Here is a 19,744-nt window from a genome sequence, read left to right as displayed (position 1 = left end):
TTCCCCCTTTCTGAGCTTTTACTTATTACTTAGACGCTGCGCTGTTACCCTGCAGGAGCTTTTGCTTTTTACTTAGACGCTGTGCTGTTCCCCGTGAGAGCTTTTACTTATTACTTAGACACTGCTCCGCTCCCCCAATGGGAGGTTTTCTTTGTTTTTTATTACTTAGATGCCTCACCGTTCTCCTGTCGGGAGCTTTTACTTATTACTTAGATGCTGCGCGGTTCCCCTGTGGGGGCTTTTACTTATTATTTAGATGCGCCTTTCCCCGTTGGGAGCTTTTACTTATTACTTAGACACTGCTCTGCTTCCTCATTGGGAGGTTTTATTTGTTACTTAGATGCTGCGCCATTTCCTGGCAGAAACGTTTTTTATTACTGATAGCTGTTACTTATTACTTAGACGCTTCACCTCTCCCTCGTTGGGAGCTTTTACTTATTACTTAGATGCTGCGCTGTTCCCCCATTGGAGATTTTAGTTATTACTTAGATGTGGCGCCATTTCCCTGCAGAAACCTTTTTTTTATTACTTAGACGCTGCGCCCTTCTCCTGTTGGGAGCTTTTACTTATTACTTAGATGCTGTACGGTTCCCCTGTGGGAGCTTTTACTTATTATTTAGATGCGCCTTTTCCCGTCGGGAGCTTTTACTTATTACTTAGATGCTGCGCAGTTCCCCTGTGGGAGCTTTTACTTATTATTTAGATGCACCTTTTCCCGTCGGGAGCTTTTACTTATTACTTAGACGCTGCACTGTTCCCCCTTCTAGAGCTTTTACTTATTACTTACATGCTGCGTTGTTCCCCTGTGGGAGCTTTTACTTTTTACTTAGATGCTACGCTGTTCGCCCATGGGAGCTTTTACTTATTACTTAGACACTGCTCCGCTCCCCCAATGGGAGGTTTTCTTTGTTACTTAGATGCTGCGCCATTTCCTGGCAGAAACTTGTTTTATTACTTAGATGCTTTGCCGTTCTTCTGTCGGGAGCTTTTACTTATTACTTAGACACTGCACGGTTCTCCCATCGGGAGCTTTTACTTATTACTTAGACGCTGCACCGTTCCCTCGTGGGAGCTTTTAGTTATTACTTAGACGCCGCGCCACTCCCCCGTCGGAAGCTTTTACTTATTACTTAGACGCTGCGCTGTTCCCCTGTCAGGAGTTTTTACTTAATACTTCAACGCTGCACTGTTCCCCTGTCGGGACATTTTACTTTATTATTCTGCTGCTGCGCCGTTCCCCCTGCGGGAACTTTTAGTTATTAGTTAGACGCTACTCCGTTCCACTGTCGTGAGCTTTTACTTATTAGTTAGACTCTGCGCTGTTGCCCCCTTGGGAGCTTTTACTTATTACTTCCACACTGCACTGCTCTCCCGTTGCGAGCCTTTACCTATTACTTAGATGCTGCTCCATTCCCCTGTCGGAAGGTTTTACCTATTACTCATTACTTAGATGCTGCGCTGTTCTATCGTCGGGAGCTTTTACTCATTTCCTCGTCAGGATCCAATTACTAGTTACTTAGATGTTGCACTGTTCTGTTGTCCGTATATTGTTGGTAGTTACTCAGATGCTGTGGTGTTTTACTAGTTACGTACATAACTTGGCTGTTCTGTTGTCGGGATCTTGTTCCTAGTGAGTTGCAGTCTCGCGCTTTTTATTTATCAGGATTTTTTTACTTGTTTAAGTTGTACCAAGATGTTTGTTTTGGAGGTGGCATAGTGGCAGGAGCTTTTTTGATCCTGGGATGGCTTGAGTTTCTTTCCTTACTCTGGCAAGGGCTTCCCTGCTAAACCTCCAGGCTTTATTCAATGCACCAGGATCCTTGGGCTCTGGGACATTCTTTAAGGGCTATACCAGACTCCTACTACCTCTGCAGGCTTCTTTGTCCACACCACACCTTGATGTGTTCAAGACGTTGAAGTTGCAATGGAGACAAAAATTGCAAATGTGTTGTTGAATGATGACTGATGGGTAAACCACTTTTGTTGCGATGTGTACTATATATGTAGATTGGGAAAGCCTGCATACGAGCCAAGTTGCCATCAACTTATCTTGGTTTCTGTAGCATGAAGCAACTAGGAGTATTTCTATATTTCTACTGCCCCCTGAATGGGATGGCAGTCTATTACGGGGTTACCTCCAGCATTAAGTTAGCCATTTACATTTACACAACTTGGTGGAGGGAGGCACTGAAATTAAGTGTCTCGCCCAAGGACACAGCATAATGGATCAAATCCAGATCGCTTGATTTGGAGACAAGCAAACTAACCACAAAGCCATTGTGCCTTGCACAAGAAAAAGTAAAAAAAATTAACAGTTTCTTCTCAGGAGTTGGATGGTGATACCCTGGCAGTTGTTCATCAACAGCTTGAGGAAAATGCATTGAATTTACGACACTCATTAGTAGGTAGCGATTATTTTTATTACCAATATCAATACAACTGACAAGTATTTAAAACCAGGCAGTGACTCATGGTGCAAAGGAAGATATATAGATGAGAAAAGAGTTCCTAAATTTATTAACGCTGTGTTGTTAGGTTGTTTTCAGGACCGAGTTTACATTTATAAGGAACAGTTATTAATTGTTCTCTCTTTGAGTATCAAGACATTTTCTACATCTGGATCATCTGTTTTGCCACACTAACAGCAACAGAAGGGCAAGGGTTACTAGGTAAGGTGTATAGAATCTTTTTCAATATTCACCCTAAGTTGTTATTCAGATTCCCTGAATATGTTTGTTAGAGTAGTTTTGAAGACAACGTCTCTATATTGTTGGTTAAGTGAAGATTGCTTCTTCACTTAACCAACAATATCACAAATCACAAATTTATATAAAAAAAATGAACGGTGACAACCTTTTTTTGTTGTGTTTCTTTAGTAGAAGATTTAATTGTTTTTAGGAGGGTAATTTATTTGATCACAGTCGTGGTCAGTTAAGTCATTTATGGTCTGTAAAATGTCAGTTTTTGTTGTCTTTGATTAAGGTGTACATCCAACTTGCAGTTGCGGGTGTGACTCTTCTGAGATATATAGGAATGACACAATGGATGAATTGATTTAACAAGTGAAGTACATAAAGAATATCTATATCCAGAAGTGTGATAGAACTATGTATAAGGTTAATAACAACTTTTTTGCATTATTGACCAAGCAATCCAGCAACCTACTAAATGACTGACAGTAACTTTTAACAATTGTCAACATTAATTTTAATACAGCAGAATCACTTTCTGTTTGAATGTCAAACGTTAGGACAACAAAAGTTATCAAGTTTAAAGCTCCTTTGTTCTTGACATCAAGTAAATTAAGTCTAATGAAAACTGTTTTTTAACCCAAGTGGATTTTTTTAGAACTGTATGCAGCCAAAGATTTGCCAACTCTTGGATACCAAAGTAAATCGCTCTACCGTAGGTATGTTCTTAGAATTTTTTTTTTTTAGTTCTAGTTCATTTATCAGTTTTGTGAATTGTTTTTTCAAGTATACACTGTAACTTAACTGAACAACAAATGCTGCATGGAAGGTTGTAGGATGGAGCAGTATGGCATCACAGATGATACACAATTGCATTGACATAGTTTCATTCTACAATATAAATCCTTTGAAAGAGCTCCTTAATTTGTTTCATTAGATACACACTACTTGAGGTCCTTGTATTAGTTTTGTACCCGAACTGTTCATTTTTGCCCCAAGCATTAGCACTTATAGAAATTGCTCAATTTGTTGTTTATAATCTTATGTTGCCTTGCTGTTGACATCTTACGGGATATAGCTCTGGCATGGCCGAAAAGGAGGCTAGCCATGACAAGCATTTGATGTAACATGTTTTCTGTAGTATAAATGAAAAGGAATGGTTAGACAAATCAAAGAATTCTCTGCATATAGAGAGCATTTACTAATATAGGGTTGAGGATAGGGAACTGGGCCAGGCTTCAAAAAGGGATATTATACTGATTTTAACCATGGTATATTATTACTGATTATTCTTAGAATATCCTCTTAATAAACTTGTGATCACAAGTAACTACTTTACTTGAAGTATATTATTACTGATTATACTGAGGGTACCCTGGTCAATAATATTGTAAGTACGTGCTATGTTACTCACGGTATATTGTTACTGACTATACTGATGGCATATTATTACTGAATTTACTGAGGATGTCACATTTAATAATATTCTGATCACGTACGTGCTACTTTACATTTTTAGGGACTATACTGATGGTATATTATTACTGATTATGTTGAGGGTATCCTGTTTAATGATATGGTATATTATTACTGATGATACTCATGGTATATCATTGATTCTAAAGGTATCCTGTTTAATAATATTGCGATCACGTGCTACTTTACTAATGGTATCTTATTACTGATTATACTGATGGTACATATTACTGATTATATTGAGGTTATCCTGTTTAATAATATTGTGATCATGTGCTACATTACTCATGGTATATTATTACTTATTATACTCATGGTATATTAATATTGATTATACTGAGGGTATCCTGTTGAATAATATTGTTATGATGTGCTACATTACTCATGGTATATTATTACTTATTATACTCATGGTATATTATTACTGATTATACTGGGGTTTTCCTGTTTAATAATGTTGTGATCATGTGCTACTTTACTCATGGTATATAATTATTACTGATTATACAGAGGTTATCCTGTTTAATAATGTTGTCATCATGGGCTACTTTACTCATGGTATATTATTACTGATTACACTGGGGTTTTCCTATTTAATAATGTGATCACGTGCTACTTTACTCATGGTATATTATTACTGATTATACTCATGCTATATTATTAGTGATTAGTATAATTTTCAGAGGTGAATATCAAGGACTACAAAATAATGGACTAAAACATAAAAACACAGACGCAATTGTCAGTGTGCATACACATATGCAGCCGTAGTTTTAATAATAAGCTTACATGTACATTGATAATCAATCAATTTACTTATTGAGTTCGGCAGTAAAACAAACGATTGAAACAATACTAAAAATAAATTCATCTGGTACTTTTGTTTTATTATTGTTGACTTCATTCACAGTTGTCATCATCGCTTAAAAATGAGTAGCTTTAATTTGAAGAAAGATAAATTTCGGTCAATTGATCTGACCTGCTGGTGATTGACGCAACCACTGCATTTATGATTCTTAAAAGCTTTGAATATGAGTTCTTGAAAAAATTTTTGGTCCAAGGGCGGCAGCAGTCATTTTGAAAATTCTCCATCTTTTCAAATATCGTGGACTTGGAGTGATGTCTTTCGAATATATGAAAAGTTCATTCAGGAACTGTCCACCATGTTTGCTTGCCGAGATGGCAAAGATGGCGAGCTTAGTAACCAAGCACTAACAGGGTGAATATAGCGTAATATAATCTTTTCGACCAATCAGAATCTGCAATTCTTATAATCACTTCTTGACTTGGTCAACTTCTCGACCTCGACTTCGTCTCAGTTAATATTCACCAATGTTCACTTCGCCTTTGGCAAATAATATTCTTATTAGTTAGACTGAGTTATCCTGTGATCATGTGCTACTTTACTCGTGGTATATTGTTACTGATTATACTGAGGTTATCCTGTTTAATAATATGTTGAAAACGAGCCACTTTACTCGTGGTATGTAATTATTACTGACTATTATGATGGTATATTGTTACTGATTGTACTGATGGTACATTACTACTGATTGTGCTGAGATTATCCTGTTTAATAATGTTGTGATCATGTGCTGCTTTACTCATGGTATGTTTTTACTGATTATACTCATGGTATAACACTGATTGTACTGAGGGTATCCTGTTTAATAAGATTGTGATCACGTGCTACTTCACTTATGGTATATTGTTACCAATTATACTAATGGTTTATTATTACTGATTATACTGAGGGAATCCTGTTTAATAAGATTGTGATCACGTGCAACTTTACCCATTTTATATTGTTACTGATTGTACATTGTGTACTAATGGTATATTATTACTGATTGTACTGAGGGAATCCTGTTAAATAAGATTGTGATCACATGCTACTTCACTTATGGTATATTGTTACTGATTGTACTAATGGTATATTATTACTGATTATACTGAGGGAATTCTGTTTAATAAGATTGTGATCACATGCTACTTCACTTATGGTATATTGTTACTGATTGTACTAATGGTATATTATTACTGATTATACTGAGGGAATTCTGTTTAATAACATTGTGATCACATGCTACTTCACTTATGGTATATTGTTACTGATTGTACTAATGGTATATTATTACTGATTATACTGAGGGAATTCTGTTTAATAAGATTGTGATCACATGCTACTTCACTTATGGTATATTGTTACTGATTGTACTAATGGTATATTATTACTGATCATACTGAGGGAATCCTGTTTAATAAGATTGTGATCACGTGCAACTTCACTTATGGTATATTGTTACTGATTGTAATAATGGTATATTATTACTGATTATACTGAGGGAATCGTGATTAATAAGATTGTGATCATGTGCTACTTTAATTATGGTATGTTGTTACTGATTATACTGATGGTATATTTTATTACTAATTATACTGAGGGTAATAAGGTTAGTAATATTGTGAGTACCTGCTGGGTTACTCATTGTATATTATTACTGATTTTACTGCAGGTATATCACTCGTTATACTGATGGTATCCTGTTTAATATTATTGTAATCATTTGCTACGTGACTCATGTTATATTGTTACTGATTATACTGAGGTTATCCTGCTTAAAAATATTGTGATTATGTGCTACTTTAGTCTTGGTATATTATTATTATTATTATTATTATTATTATTATTATTATTATTACAATTGTTTTGTAGTTTGTGTGTTCACTGTTTATTATAGTATGTTGTTACTGATTTTAGTAAAAGAATTAAGAATAATTGTGGTTTATCTATGAGTGCTATATTTTATTGAGAAAAGGAAATTAAATTATTGTTGTACACAAAGAATGCATTCTTTTACAGACTACATGTAATTCTCTCTGGAATAGAAATTCCAAAGTAGTGGTTATAATCGTAAGGCAATAATAGTTATTTAATTTTAGGCAATGATAATTTTTTGAAATTGAAAAAATAGAAAATGGAAAAATTATATTAAGAAGGGTTAATATTATATACTTTTTCTCTTACATCTTTCACCCCATGTGAAGCATAGGTCTCTTAAGATTTCTCTGCACCCTTTCGGTCTTGTTCTTTCTCTCTGTAGTTTGTGCCATTTCTGGCTGTTCCTGTTTCCTCTTTTTCACTCCCCCCCTGGGCACCATCTTAGACCTTTTTTAGTGGTTCTGATATTTGGCTTGTCTCTGTTGTTTGTTCTGTTCTCACGGCCAATCCTGTTTAGCCTTCTGAGAGGTGTGTGGCGCCTCTTTGAAATAGCATCTCGTTAATGGTATTGGGCATATTTTGTGGAGCAGGACTGGTGCGGTGTTTAGAGTGACTACCTCGCGACAATGTGGCCTGAGTTCAAATCCTAGACCCAGCATCATAGCTGGTTGAGTTTGTGGTTGGTTGTCACCTTATTTTGAGGTTTTCTCCGGGATCTCCGGTTTCCTCTATCTGCAAGAACCAACACTCCAAATTCTAATGTCATAATGATGCTCAAATTATTTACAATGGTCACGAGTCCGAGAGAACTCTTCCACGTTTTGTGGTTGAATAATTACAGTTGTACATTTACATTTTACATGGGGTTTGAGGCCTATTCAGAAATCTATTCACTGATTGGTCTGTATCTTGCTAAAAGTGTCTTTAGCTGTTTACCAGGAGTAAATAAAGATTTAATGATTAACTGATACGATTACTGCTTGCAACATTCGCGCAGGGTACCTTGTCCAATCCAAAAATGGAAAGGACTGCAGTCGTATACTGGACATTGTCATTGCTTTGACAACCATGTGCTGAGGCTGAATACATCGGGTAGAATGCCTGGACATTATTAATTATTCATGACCGGCGAAGCGGCAAATTTGAATGTTTGCGTGTCGTGAAATGCCCTGATTAAGAGAAGAAAGGGTCCAAATTGGCCCAATAGCGTTGATAAAACTTACTGTTCTGGTTTCCAGGAGTTAAAACTTCAACTTTCACGCACGGCTTTTTGAAGAAGAAGGTTGAATCTTCAATTTAAGCCGTTAAGTAAGTTGATATATGAGGTATAAGGAGTAGCTTTTTGCTCTTGAAAATGGGCAAAAATTGGCCATTTTTTGTATGGGGACCGTTTTCAGAAGCAATTTTCAGACCATCTAAACCGGCCTTCCTAATTTTCACGCACGGCAAATGAAAGATGGCTTTTTACTGAAACAAAACCCGTTTCAAATTTGAAAATCGGTCCACAGGAACCTGTAGCTTTTTGAGTTTGAAAACTTCTTGTTGGAGTTGCATTTGAAAATGGCGCGTCTTCGATGGAAGAGCTATTGTCTTAAGCACACGTCTGTATAACAATGGCTGTCAAAACTAAACAATACCCATTCAAGAAAACCACTTGACTGTAACTGAAATATTCATTACCGCGAATTCCAAAAGTATGCTGTCGGCGCAGCTGATTCATTCGAAAACCTGTTGCTCAATTGCTCAAATGCTCCGTTCGAAATGGATGATCCTGAATCACCACCACCACCACCTCCACCGCCTTTAAAGCGACAAAATGCCCTTTGGGGTAAAAAGCTTCTGGAAGCTTTGAACCCCAAAGGACATGTTGACTAACATTTTAGTCGACATTTTCGGGAGGCTTTTCGGCCTCCCTCATGACTAACCAATGAGAATTTTACCTTTGGCCTACTAAAGAAATGCAAAGGCATATAAAGCGCGAGGACAGAGGTAGACAATGTATAGCGTAAGACAATATTTTTTGTAATCCTGCGTAGCAGACGTCTTCTCTTCAAGGAAGAAAGGCGAACGAAAAGCTTGTGATACGCAGACAAAGAGAACAGCACGGGAACCGACCAGCGCGCAGTTGTTTTGCTTAAACGAAAGAACCAATTATTTTTATTCCTATCAAAGTTTTAGGGGATTTCAAGGCGAATAAAGTAAAGTAAACATCGCCAATTACTTTAAAAAAACTTCAAAGAGGCCAGCGAGTTGTTGTGAGACAACAACAGCGCGAAGACTCGTGTCAATCGGTCAGATTTTTTTGAGAAACTCGGCTTTCAAGACCAGATCTTTAGCAAAGAAACAATTATTTTTATTCCTAGCAAAGTTTTAGGGGATTTCAAGGCGAATAAAGTAAGGTAAGCATCGCCAATTACTGAAAAACTTCAAAGAGGCCAGCGAGTTATTGTGTGACAACAACAGCGCGAAGACTCGTGTCAATCGGTCAGATTTTTTTGAGAAACTCGGCTTTCAAGACCAGATCTTTAGCAAAGAAACAATTATTTTTATTCCTAGCAAAGTTTTAGGGGATTTCAAGGCGAATAAAGTAAGGTAAACATCGCCAATTACTGAAAAACTTCAAAGAGGCCAGCGAGTTATTGTGTGACAACAACAGCGTGAAGACTGGTGTCATCAGTCAGATATTTTTGAGAAGCTCGGCTTTCAAGACCAGATCTTTAGCAAAGAAACAATTCTTTTTATTCCTTGCAAAGTTTTAGGGGATTTCAAGGCGAATAAAGTAAGGAAAACATCGCCAATTACTGAAAAATTTCGAAGAGGCGAACGAGTTATTGTGTGACAACAATCTTCGAAGTTTTTGTCACAGAATAATTCGCTCGCGTGAAGATAAGAGTGTTATTCCGTGGATAATTATTCTCCGGAACTTCTTCTGTGATATCCTTTACGTAAAGAAATCACACCAAAACCATGCTATACATCTAAAATCTCATTTAGACTATCAGATAGTCTAAATCTGTGCTATTTGGAATGTATGTTTATGTGGTACGAACATGTACGAACGTGTATGTAGGTGGTACGAAAATGGGTGGTACGAAAAGACGTTGGTACGAAAAACCCGGATACATGTAATGGCCTATGGTAAAAATCGGATGCAAATATCCATTACAAGTCCAACGCTTGAAATAGCCAGCTTGAAATACGCGATATCGGAAACAATAGAATAAAGAATAACTTTCGAGGCCTTTGTTTCTTAGCCCCGCCTTGACAAGTTAATGAGCTAAGGTAGTATTCCCTTCGGAGGAAAGCGTACGTGATCTTTGACCAATCAGAGCATCCCTGTTTACGCTTCGCTGCTAATATTACAGACCTATAATTTTTATGCGACTGCAAGTAAATGTCCCGAGAACAATAGGCATTCTACGCGATGATCTCCTTCAGAAAACAGACGCACATGCAAAATTTTCCTCACCAATGTGGCGGTGCTTTGTCGTAGCGGTGAGGCTCGTTTGCAGTTGATGCATTCGCTAAATCTGCCACAAATAATTCAGTGCTTTGAAATACATTTAGGAGAGAGTAAAGTCAGGAGGTGTTTTCATGATTTGCTCTGGGGATTATCTCACTCGGTTTTTGGTTTTAAAATGTGTAATGGAAGACAATTTTCTACAAGTTACTTCCCTTTACCAGTGATTGATGCCTGTAATGTTTCCCAAATTATTTCAATATTGCCAAACTCCAGACACATTTCTCGCATTCCTCCACTTGGAATGTGGATCAGTGACTTTAAGAATGGCAGTTAACCCTACAAGTTCTATTAAACCTCCCCTTTCTTTGGAGGGAGATAGTTAGTAACACCCTCCTCCTCTTTACTAACGCCCCTCCTCCGCCTTCCGCCTCGCCCAATTATTACAAAACTGTACTTGCAGATGTGATCTTATCGTTTACTCCAAAGACATTCCATTTGCTACGTGTTTCAGTGTTTTCACATGGCGTCACGACAGCTAACTTTGGACGGGGTCACGTCGAAGAAAACTGACCAATAGCGATCTGTTTTGTGAACATGTGTTATCAGTTTTAATAAACAGTTTGTTTGTCACTGAATACTGGTGTGTTTTATTTCCTTGTGAAACCCCGAAGGTGATCATTTTACATTTGATGAGGACTTTCACTGAATGGTAAAGGAAGAGGACGAGTACGAGGGGACTCGCGTGAGGCGTCATTTGTCCTCGCCAGTATTTCCCAGCTGAGTTACCTAAGCGTGCTAAACTTCTGAGATAATAGTAATAAATGACATAATGGTAACGGTTTATTAGCAAATCCAAATACAAGTTGGCTCTTCTATGCTAATATAGAAGGCTAACAGCTGGAAATACAACTCTCACGAAAAAAGACATGACATAAAATGTGGCAGATTGTGTAGCACTCGTGTTAACTCGTGTTGTATGTTTTAAAATGTTCGTTTTTGAGGTATGTAGCACCTTACACCTTTTAGACTTTCGCACTCAATTCGTAAGCGTATCTACTGAATAGGTGCTGCAAATGATATCAAAAATGCCTTCGAATAAGCTGCAGCCATGAAGAGCAACGTGGCGTTTATTGGTAAAACTTTGCTCTAATGTGGCGCTTATTCTAGGAGGCCTCGTACTGAGATCAATTTTCTAAATAGAGTTTTGGTTTTTTCCTAGGAGAGTCTTAGTTGTTCTCCCCTCGAATATGCACCGTATGTTAAAAAAAAAAAAAAAAAAAAAGAGAATTATTAGTGTGGCAGCGCTTTCATGGCTCTAGCCAGCGCTAAACCGTCTGAAAAGTATGACTGTTTTAACCCCACGCCACCACATTTTTGTCAGTTCTTCCGCAGCAAATCGCGACGCCTTTAAGCGCGTCTGTGATTAGACTAGCAGAACGAGAATAAAAGTGCCCAGTTACCTAAGGATAAAGATGTTCTAATAACTAGAACCGTGCAATAAGAACCGCAGACCAACATACCGACGATGAACAAGGGACATCGTGGTAAGGAGCAGGGTCTGGACGCGTGCTCTTGAACTCTCTCCAGGCTAACACGGGTGGGTTAAATGGGTGGCAAATTCGCGACAAACGGACGTTGTTGCCGATCTAAGGGGTGCTCCATTATGCCAGGCCAACCGGTCATAGACCAGTGGGATCTTATTAACCAAGAAAAATAGAAAGTTATTTTCGGTCAAACCTGGCAAATCTGGCTAACTGAAAGGAATAGCTCTCACCACTTTTTATTCCATAGCTCAATCCCCAACACCAGTGAAAATCTACTTGCGAGAAGTAGGGCAACGAACCGATGTTTCAAAATGAAGCTGCAAATGTTGGTCCGTCGACAGGTCCGACCGAACCGAAACGGACCTTTCCATTTGACTTTTGACCGGCATAATGGAAAGTACCCAAGATGTTAAGTTATGGCGTTTGAAATTGCTTCTCAGTTCGGGCATGTGTCACTTTGGGAGGGCGGTCGGTCCTTCGGAAACAACCGTTCAATTTTATCACTTCTTTCGGGAGGTCGTTACTTGAGAAACTTTATGGGTACTATGTGTTGATACGGTTGTTGGTACTCACGCTTTTGACTCTGCTTAATTGTCAACTATAGGAAAGATCGATTTGATTTAGCCAATCTAGCATCCTAGCAAATTGTTATGTTACTCAGGAGAAGAGAAAACAGTGCTAATGGACAGAGGTTTTGGATAAATTTCCAAACAAAATGAGCTCAAAGCTCAATTCGTGTTTACCGCTTATTGAATTGAGTTCCAGGTTTTTTCTCAAGTTTAGCACTATAACCTCACAAACAGTGGATTGTAACAAGCATTTGAAGGTTCCTTCCATACTCTTGAGCTGACAGCTTGATAGTTTTCAGCAGGGTGCTGGGGCGGATACAGGATTTTGGAGAATGGGATTCGAGAACGGAACTGCAAAGGGTGGTCCACTGTAGGGGGTACCGAGGTATCCCCCCTGAAAATTTTTAAAATTCAGATCCTCCGAAATGGGACTTCAGGCATTCTGAGGCCAAGTCAGCGTGTTTTAATGTCGTATTTTTTAAGATTTAGGGAGCTCAACCGAATCTCCCTAGCCTCCCTCCGAGATCCGCCCCAGGGGTGGAACTGCACCTCCATTACATTCAGTGTTATTTAAATGGTACTAAATAGTCCGTGACTTATAAACGAAGCTGTATTATCGCAGAGAAAGTTTTCATTTTATTACAGGATACAATCAGCATAAACGTCGTGGGAAATGAAAATATACTGTACACAAAGCGGAGGACCCAGTATGAGAGCGTGTCACTCGGTTCACAGAAAAGTGTTCGCTGTCCGTATTAACCGGTATCCGTATTAAGCGAGCTAATGGAATAGAAAATGTATGAGCCTTTCGTCAGGAAAAACCGTATGTAATATCCAGGTGTCGTACTATGAGAGAGTAATAATAATGATTATGAGAATGATAATGAGAATGATAATGAACGAATCTTTAAACAGGATTAATCCATCAGTACTTGAAAGTACTGTTATCATAGGGGTCCTGTAAGATTGCAAAAATTTGAAAAGGTAAAAATACAAGAAAGTTTAAGAGTCTAAAAAGGCAAAACTACATGGGAAAAACATATAAAAGCTTACGAATAAAAATTACAAATAAAAATGTTCGTTGGCCTTTTGCCTTAATAAAAGCCTAGAGATCATATTTCCGTATATGTCCGACGGTAAACTGTTAAAAACTGAGGTTCCTAAAAACGAAAAACTCCGACGGCCAAACTCCAGGTTCATTTTCGGCAGTTCGATTGAGGAAAATCTCGTCTGACGAAGCAAAATAAGCGAGGTTCTTAGATTCTTGTCCCTTGGCGTCTGTCCAAGTGTTTATTCGAGGTTATTCGTTTTGTAGTTTAAAGCTGAAAAAGTAATTATGTATGATGAAAAAGAATATTGTGTTCTGGTTATGTTGAGAAAATATATCAGTTATTCTTTACTGATTCATGAATTTGTTTAAAACAGAGGAAATCATAGTTATTACAGTTGCCTGGATGTGTAATGTTAAATATACAGCACAGATTTTATCATGTGTGGTTCCAGAAAATATCCATACTCCCCCACCCACCCCCCCCCCCCCTCAACGAAAGGGATGGGAAATTCTAGAGGGGTGGGGAAGGGTCAAAGGCCGGGGAAATTCTAGAGGGGGTTTAGGGATAATATATGTGGATAAACTGTAATGCAAGGACCACTTGTACAAACAGTAGTGGGGTGAGGCCGGAAATTGGTTTAGATCAGGATCAGCAGTGTAAAATAAAGCATAAAACCAATAGCCCATATGCGTGATGACATCAGACTAGCTAAAATCACCACCAAGCCTCGGTTTGAGAATTAAAATTTCAAATTTTATCATGAACTAATTCCCAAAGCAGCGATAATAAAAAGAATGCCCACGTGAAAACAACACGAAGGTAAAGGAGGTTTGAGAAAATGTCACGCAAAAGAGGCTTGGTGGTGAATTTTGAGCATGTTACGCAATCGCGCATAAGGCCTATTGAAGGGCTGACCGGACAGCTGAAAGGGGTAAATTTAATGACCAATATTTCGGTTAGAAAGGACTAACCTTCTTCAGGGGTTACATTGAAGATAAGTAGATATCGATAAGACGGTTACGAAATTTTAAATAATACTTAAGGAAATATGTGACATGACTGGCTGACAAAAATAGAGAAAAAGGAAACGTGTACTAAAGCGGATACATAAAAAAATAAATTGATTAAATTTCGTCACGTCAGTTTAACCCAGAAGGTTCAAGGGGCTTGCCCTTGGAGATCAAAAATGCTTCTCTTGCCCTACGAATAGCGTCCCTTTTTAATAGTCCCTTGTAAATCGTGTCACTTAAAGAATAGACCCATACACATAACGCGCTTTGGGGAACTTTCTTGCCGATCGACTCTAACACAAATTCGTGTTTTTGCTTAGGACGCAAACTGATGCCATAACATATGTTACGACTGGTTAAGAACCTTAAACAAGATATGTTTTCCCTAAGCAATCCTTTAATTGATAAACGTTTTGTTACAGGCAGGCACCCCAAGAGAGTAGTTTTAAAGGCGATTTAGTAATTTGGACATGTCGTGGTTTTTTCTCAGTTATAGTCAAATTTATTTTTCTGTTTCAACAATGTTAAATGTCAGTGACACTAAGTTCCAATACCCCCCTCCCTGATCCCATGAGGTCAAGCATGCACCCTTTTAAAGAATGTAAGAGGTCTATCGATATCTTGGATGGCATATCTTTCGTTGTTGATGGTGATAGAATTCAAGCTCAGAAATTTTTCTTTAGCGGCAGGAGATTTAAAAGTAACCACAACTTCATCGTTCATTTTTCGCTGTAGGCACTGAATTTCGGCCGTGTCAACGTTTGCAGAGTTAAGAGCATCAAACACAGAACGAGCAGATGTAAAACGTGAAGGTGTGAAGAGAGCAGATCGAGGGCGTTTCGGCATATCATTAGCAATAGAACGACGCCACGGTTGCGGGGCGTTGCCAGCTGAACCAGCCGTTCTCGCCGCTCTAGAAGCGTAAGTTTCACCATCTGCAACGGCACTATTACGAGCTCCAGCATCTAAATTATCTGGTTGAAGCACAGAATCGGCGCGAGATACGTTATTTACTTCAACTTCAACATTCGCTTTAACAGATGAAGCGTCAACAGAAGGAACGCCAACAGCATTTTCACCAGGGACAGCATCAACAGTACGCACATCATTAGTGGATTCACCAGGGACATCAGCATTAACAATAACATCATCAGGAATTTGCATATTCGAAACACCAGAATTCAACATACCACAATCCGTCGTGGTCTTAGGGACCGTTCATTTTTTATAAGGTAGGGGGGGCTGGTGGGATTTGGGGGGGGGCCATGCGAAAAAAAATGGCTTTCGAGGGGGGGCCATCCCAAAAAAATAAGGGAAAAAGGGGGGGTCACGTGAAATATTTTAGTAAAACTTTAAAATGGCATAATACTTGAATATCAAAAAAATTGCTATAGAATAAACATAGAAGGCAGGATAGAAATTTATTACAAACTTTCCTTCTGCTTTAAAAAAACGTTTGGCGACAAAAAGCATTTGTAGCTACTGAAAAGAAGTATTTAACACTGTTATTTTCGAATGCAACTTTCACTGGCACTCATCTTCATCTCCGCTGTCGTCGAGTTCTTCGTCGCCGCTTGTGCTGCTATGGGAGTCTCTTTCACCAATGCTGTAAGAAGCAGCAATGCTTTCCGCCAGAGTGTACTCTTCAGGGTACATGAAGGTGTAAACATAATCTCTGACTTCCCGCTCAAGGTTGGTGGTGATTCTGCTTCTTGCAGCATTGGTGAAATAATTCCCTTCCAAGAGCTGTGCGATGTATGGCCCATCTCTTCTAAATATCGACGTGGCAACATCCTCAACTTTAAGACACTCTTCCGGGACGGCCATTCTAGGAGGGTACACAAGGCATTGTGGAAGATCATTTCCTAGCGGGTTTCCAACACAGATTCCATAAACTCGTTGGACGTTGTTTTCAGTCCGCTTCCTCTTTCTTTCATTTGACTTTCTGCGGTTTTCTTTTTTCCTTCTCCTTTTGTTGATGTGCTGTTTGAGTATGCCTTTGAATATGCTGTTATAATTGCTCTTCTTATTTTCTAGTGCTTCCATGTCCTGCGTAACCTTCGTCAACTTAGCTTCTGTACATTTGATCTGTTTTACATTAAAACTGTGGGCAAATTCTTCGCCCTGCTTTAAAGCAAGCCCATTGGACTGAAAGAGTGTGGAATCGTGTTCCTTTACATCTTTCAATATGGCATTCAACTTTTCCACCATTGCTCTGTGCTCTTTGATGGAGAAGTTCAGTTTTCTTCCATCACTGGGCTTCAACTGGTACCCTTGCATGGAAAACTCACTCGCCCTTTCTGAACAGCCATCCGCACCTAGAAAAATTGCTTATTTTGCATGTAAGATGTCAAACTGCCTGGATCGTTCAGCTGTAAACCTTTTCTTAAACGACTCGTCGCTTTCGCCATTATTGCGCATTTTGGAATGAGCCTCTTTCATGATGCTCATGTAGTAATGCGCTCTTTCCCCGATTGGATTAACAATATAAAGAAGAAAGAGCATGGAAGTGGCAGGCTGGTTTTATCTGACCCAGAGAGCATTGCTCTATTTGCAGATAAGTTTATTGTCAAATCGAAGTTTGTGGTGGATTATCTTCAGTATCTCGAAGTGCTGGAATTTAAAAGGAAAAAGAGAGCAGAAGAAAAGGCAAAGTTAAGTAGGGAGGAGGATTATCCTTGGACTGAGTTGTGCGAAGATCTAACCAAGCTTAAAAAGCTACGTGTTCCAAAACTAATCAAGTACTCAAACCACCACGGGCTGAAGCAGCATTTGAAAAGCAGCAAGAGTGAGAAAGTAAAGGCAATTGTAAGACATTCATGCTTGCAGCAGAAGAGTCCTCTCAGAGCTGGCCAACCAACACAGAGAAATGCCAGGACATTGACACAAAATGACAACAGGGCAAGTGCTGACAGCAGTGAAACGGATGAAAGTGACAATGATGAGTATGACAGTGATGCCATTGACTCTGGGGGAGAAGATGACTCGAGTGACGTCATTCTTGCATTCATCAATTCAGATGAGGAAGATGCCAATGAGAGGCCAAATGCCACACGCTCAGGGCGAGCCATAACTAGGAGATCCGAAATTGACTTCTCTTTCTTTTGATTTGTTTTTTAAACAACAGCTCTCTGTCGTATAGAGATTGTAAGTATTGTCTTCATAGTGAGCACAATAACGTGAAGTAGGGGGATAACAGAGAAATATTAAAGAAGTTGAAATCTAAATATTGTTTGTTCAATTTTTTTTTTTTGGGGGGGGGTCATCCAAAAAAATTACCGCTATAAGGGGGGGCCATGTGAAAAAATTGGTAAGCTGAGGGGGGGTCATGCGATTTTTAAATGGTGCTTCCCAAATCCCACCAGCCCCCCCTCCCTCATAAAAAATGAACGGTCCCTTAGACTGGAAATGTGCCGAACGGATGGGATGCGTATAAACGAGTTTTTACATTGCCAGACCCTGATAAAGGCCTGTAGTTCACTGATCAATCAATTCATAGCAAATAAAAATGCATCATGCAAAAATTAATTAGCTAAACGGAAGGAAGGCTAAGGTTCAACACTAGACAGAGAGTATTAGATCGAGGGAACTACTCTTACCCAAACTACTCGGCGCTTAATCACTCGCCAACTGCCCATTAAACCCCAAAACAACTGCTACTTGATATTGTATTTTGCTTTCGTTCAGTGAGTGGATTATGAACATGCCATTTTACTGTGGACGTTTTGATGTAAATTCTGTGCAGCAACGTACGGTCTAATTCAATGTCAAAAAAGAATATAACTTTACTAAACAATTCTCATGCAATACCCTCCCTTTTTATAAGAATATTGTTTCTCCTGCCCAGGCTGAATTTTCTTATCTTGCCGCCGATTAAAGATTCTTGTGAATATTCTCAGATTATAGACATAGTAGCGTATGGCATTCCTGTTTTCGAATAAATTTGGCCGCTGCCGTGGTGTTAAAGTAATTTTAGAGCCAGCCTGCATCGAACATACGGCTAGTGTTGTTTTTGTTGCTTTTTGGCCAGTTTTGCAGTTTAGAGAAAGGAAGAATCTTATATCGTTTAGTTAAAAACACACAAAATTACATTCTTTTCTAAAATCTCCTCCACGGGTTTATTCCGTAAAACATTCTTACAAGTTCGCAAATTTTAGCCTCGGTATTTATATAAAACATATATTCTTATAAAAAAGAAAGAATGTATTCTTAGCCATAACGGCATCGTGATCTAAGTTCAGTCTCTTTGTTTGTAATTAACGAACCACCCTTTGAAGATCTGGTTTTGGAGTATCATTTTGGTCCAGATTCTAGTTACGGCCTGCAGACTGGATTAATGAGTGACTCACGCTTCAGTAGCAGTTTTGTGCTAAACAGGAAATTTTGTGGCGCCTTATGGAAGACTTCGAAACAGAACAAGCGAAAGGTGACAATTGCGTAACATACCGTATAGTCTAAGTTAAGGTTTTTTAAACAATTTGAGGTAAAAACTAACGGTAAAAGCGCGCGACATTTCGACCGAACTTCGGTCATTATCACGCTTAAATGTGAAGATAAAAATTTTTGCATAAGTATAAATGTAAAACAAAGAAGTAAAAGTATGTAAAGTATGAAAATGTAAAAAAGGGTGTTAAGAACAATAAAAGGCATGCAAGAATAACATAATTAAAGTGATTAAAAACTTTCGCACGAATTGAGTCTGACTGTACATTCAGACTTGGTCTCAGTTCATTAATAAAAAACACTTCATAAATGAGACAGTCAAACTTGTTCTTGCACTATTTTAAGGCGGTAAAATTCTTGGTAAGATCCTTGAGCATATAAGAATGTTTCACACAAAAATGTTTTCCAAAGGAGGAAGACGCATTCTTGTGCTCGTCTACGCGTTGATGCAAATGCCGCCGCGCGTAACCAACATAGCCTGCACCACACAGGCCGTTTAAATTGGTAAATTAGAGATTGTTGGTTAACAATAGCCGGTTTGACCTCGCGCGGTTTCAGATGTTGTTTGATCTTCTGACTAAACAAACGTGGGCTGGACGGTCACTTGAATTTTCTGGCTCAAATCTTTGAGTCGTGCTCGTACAATATTGGCTGAAGCCTGGTCTTTAAATGGCAGAACAACGCGAACAGGATCTAATTCATTGTTAACAGCTGGTAACTCGGGAGCAAGTTGATCAGAAGCTTTGACAGCAATAAAGCGTGAGATGGTGGAATT

General features: G+C 38.7%; 1 pseudogene; it reads right to left on the bottom strand.

Annotated features, from left to right (window-relative positions):
- Nucleotides 1–19,067: 19,067 nt before the first annotated feature.
- Nucleotides 19,068–19,744, bottom strand: part of LOC110065802 (uncharacterized) — a 1,827-nt pseudogene continuing 1,150 nt past the window's right edge.

The sequence above is a fragment of the Orbicella faveolata genome, unplaced genomic scaffold, assembly GCF_042242905.1.
Source record: "Orbicella faveolata isolate gen_17 unplaced genomic scaffold, um_ofav_v1 contig_34, whole genome shotgun sequence".
Classification (NCBI taxonomy): domain Eukaryota; kingdom Metazoa; phylum Cnidaria; class Anthozoa; order Scleractinia; family Merulinidae; genus Orbicella; species Orbicella faveolata.
This window is presented reverse-complemented; position numbering and strand designations above follow the sequence as displayed.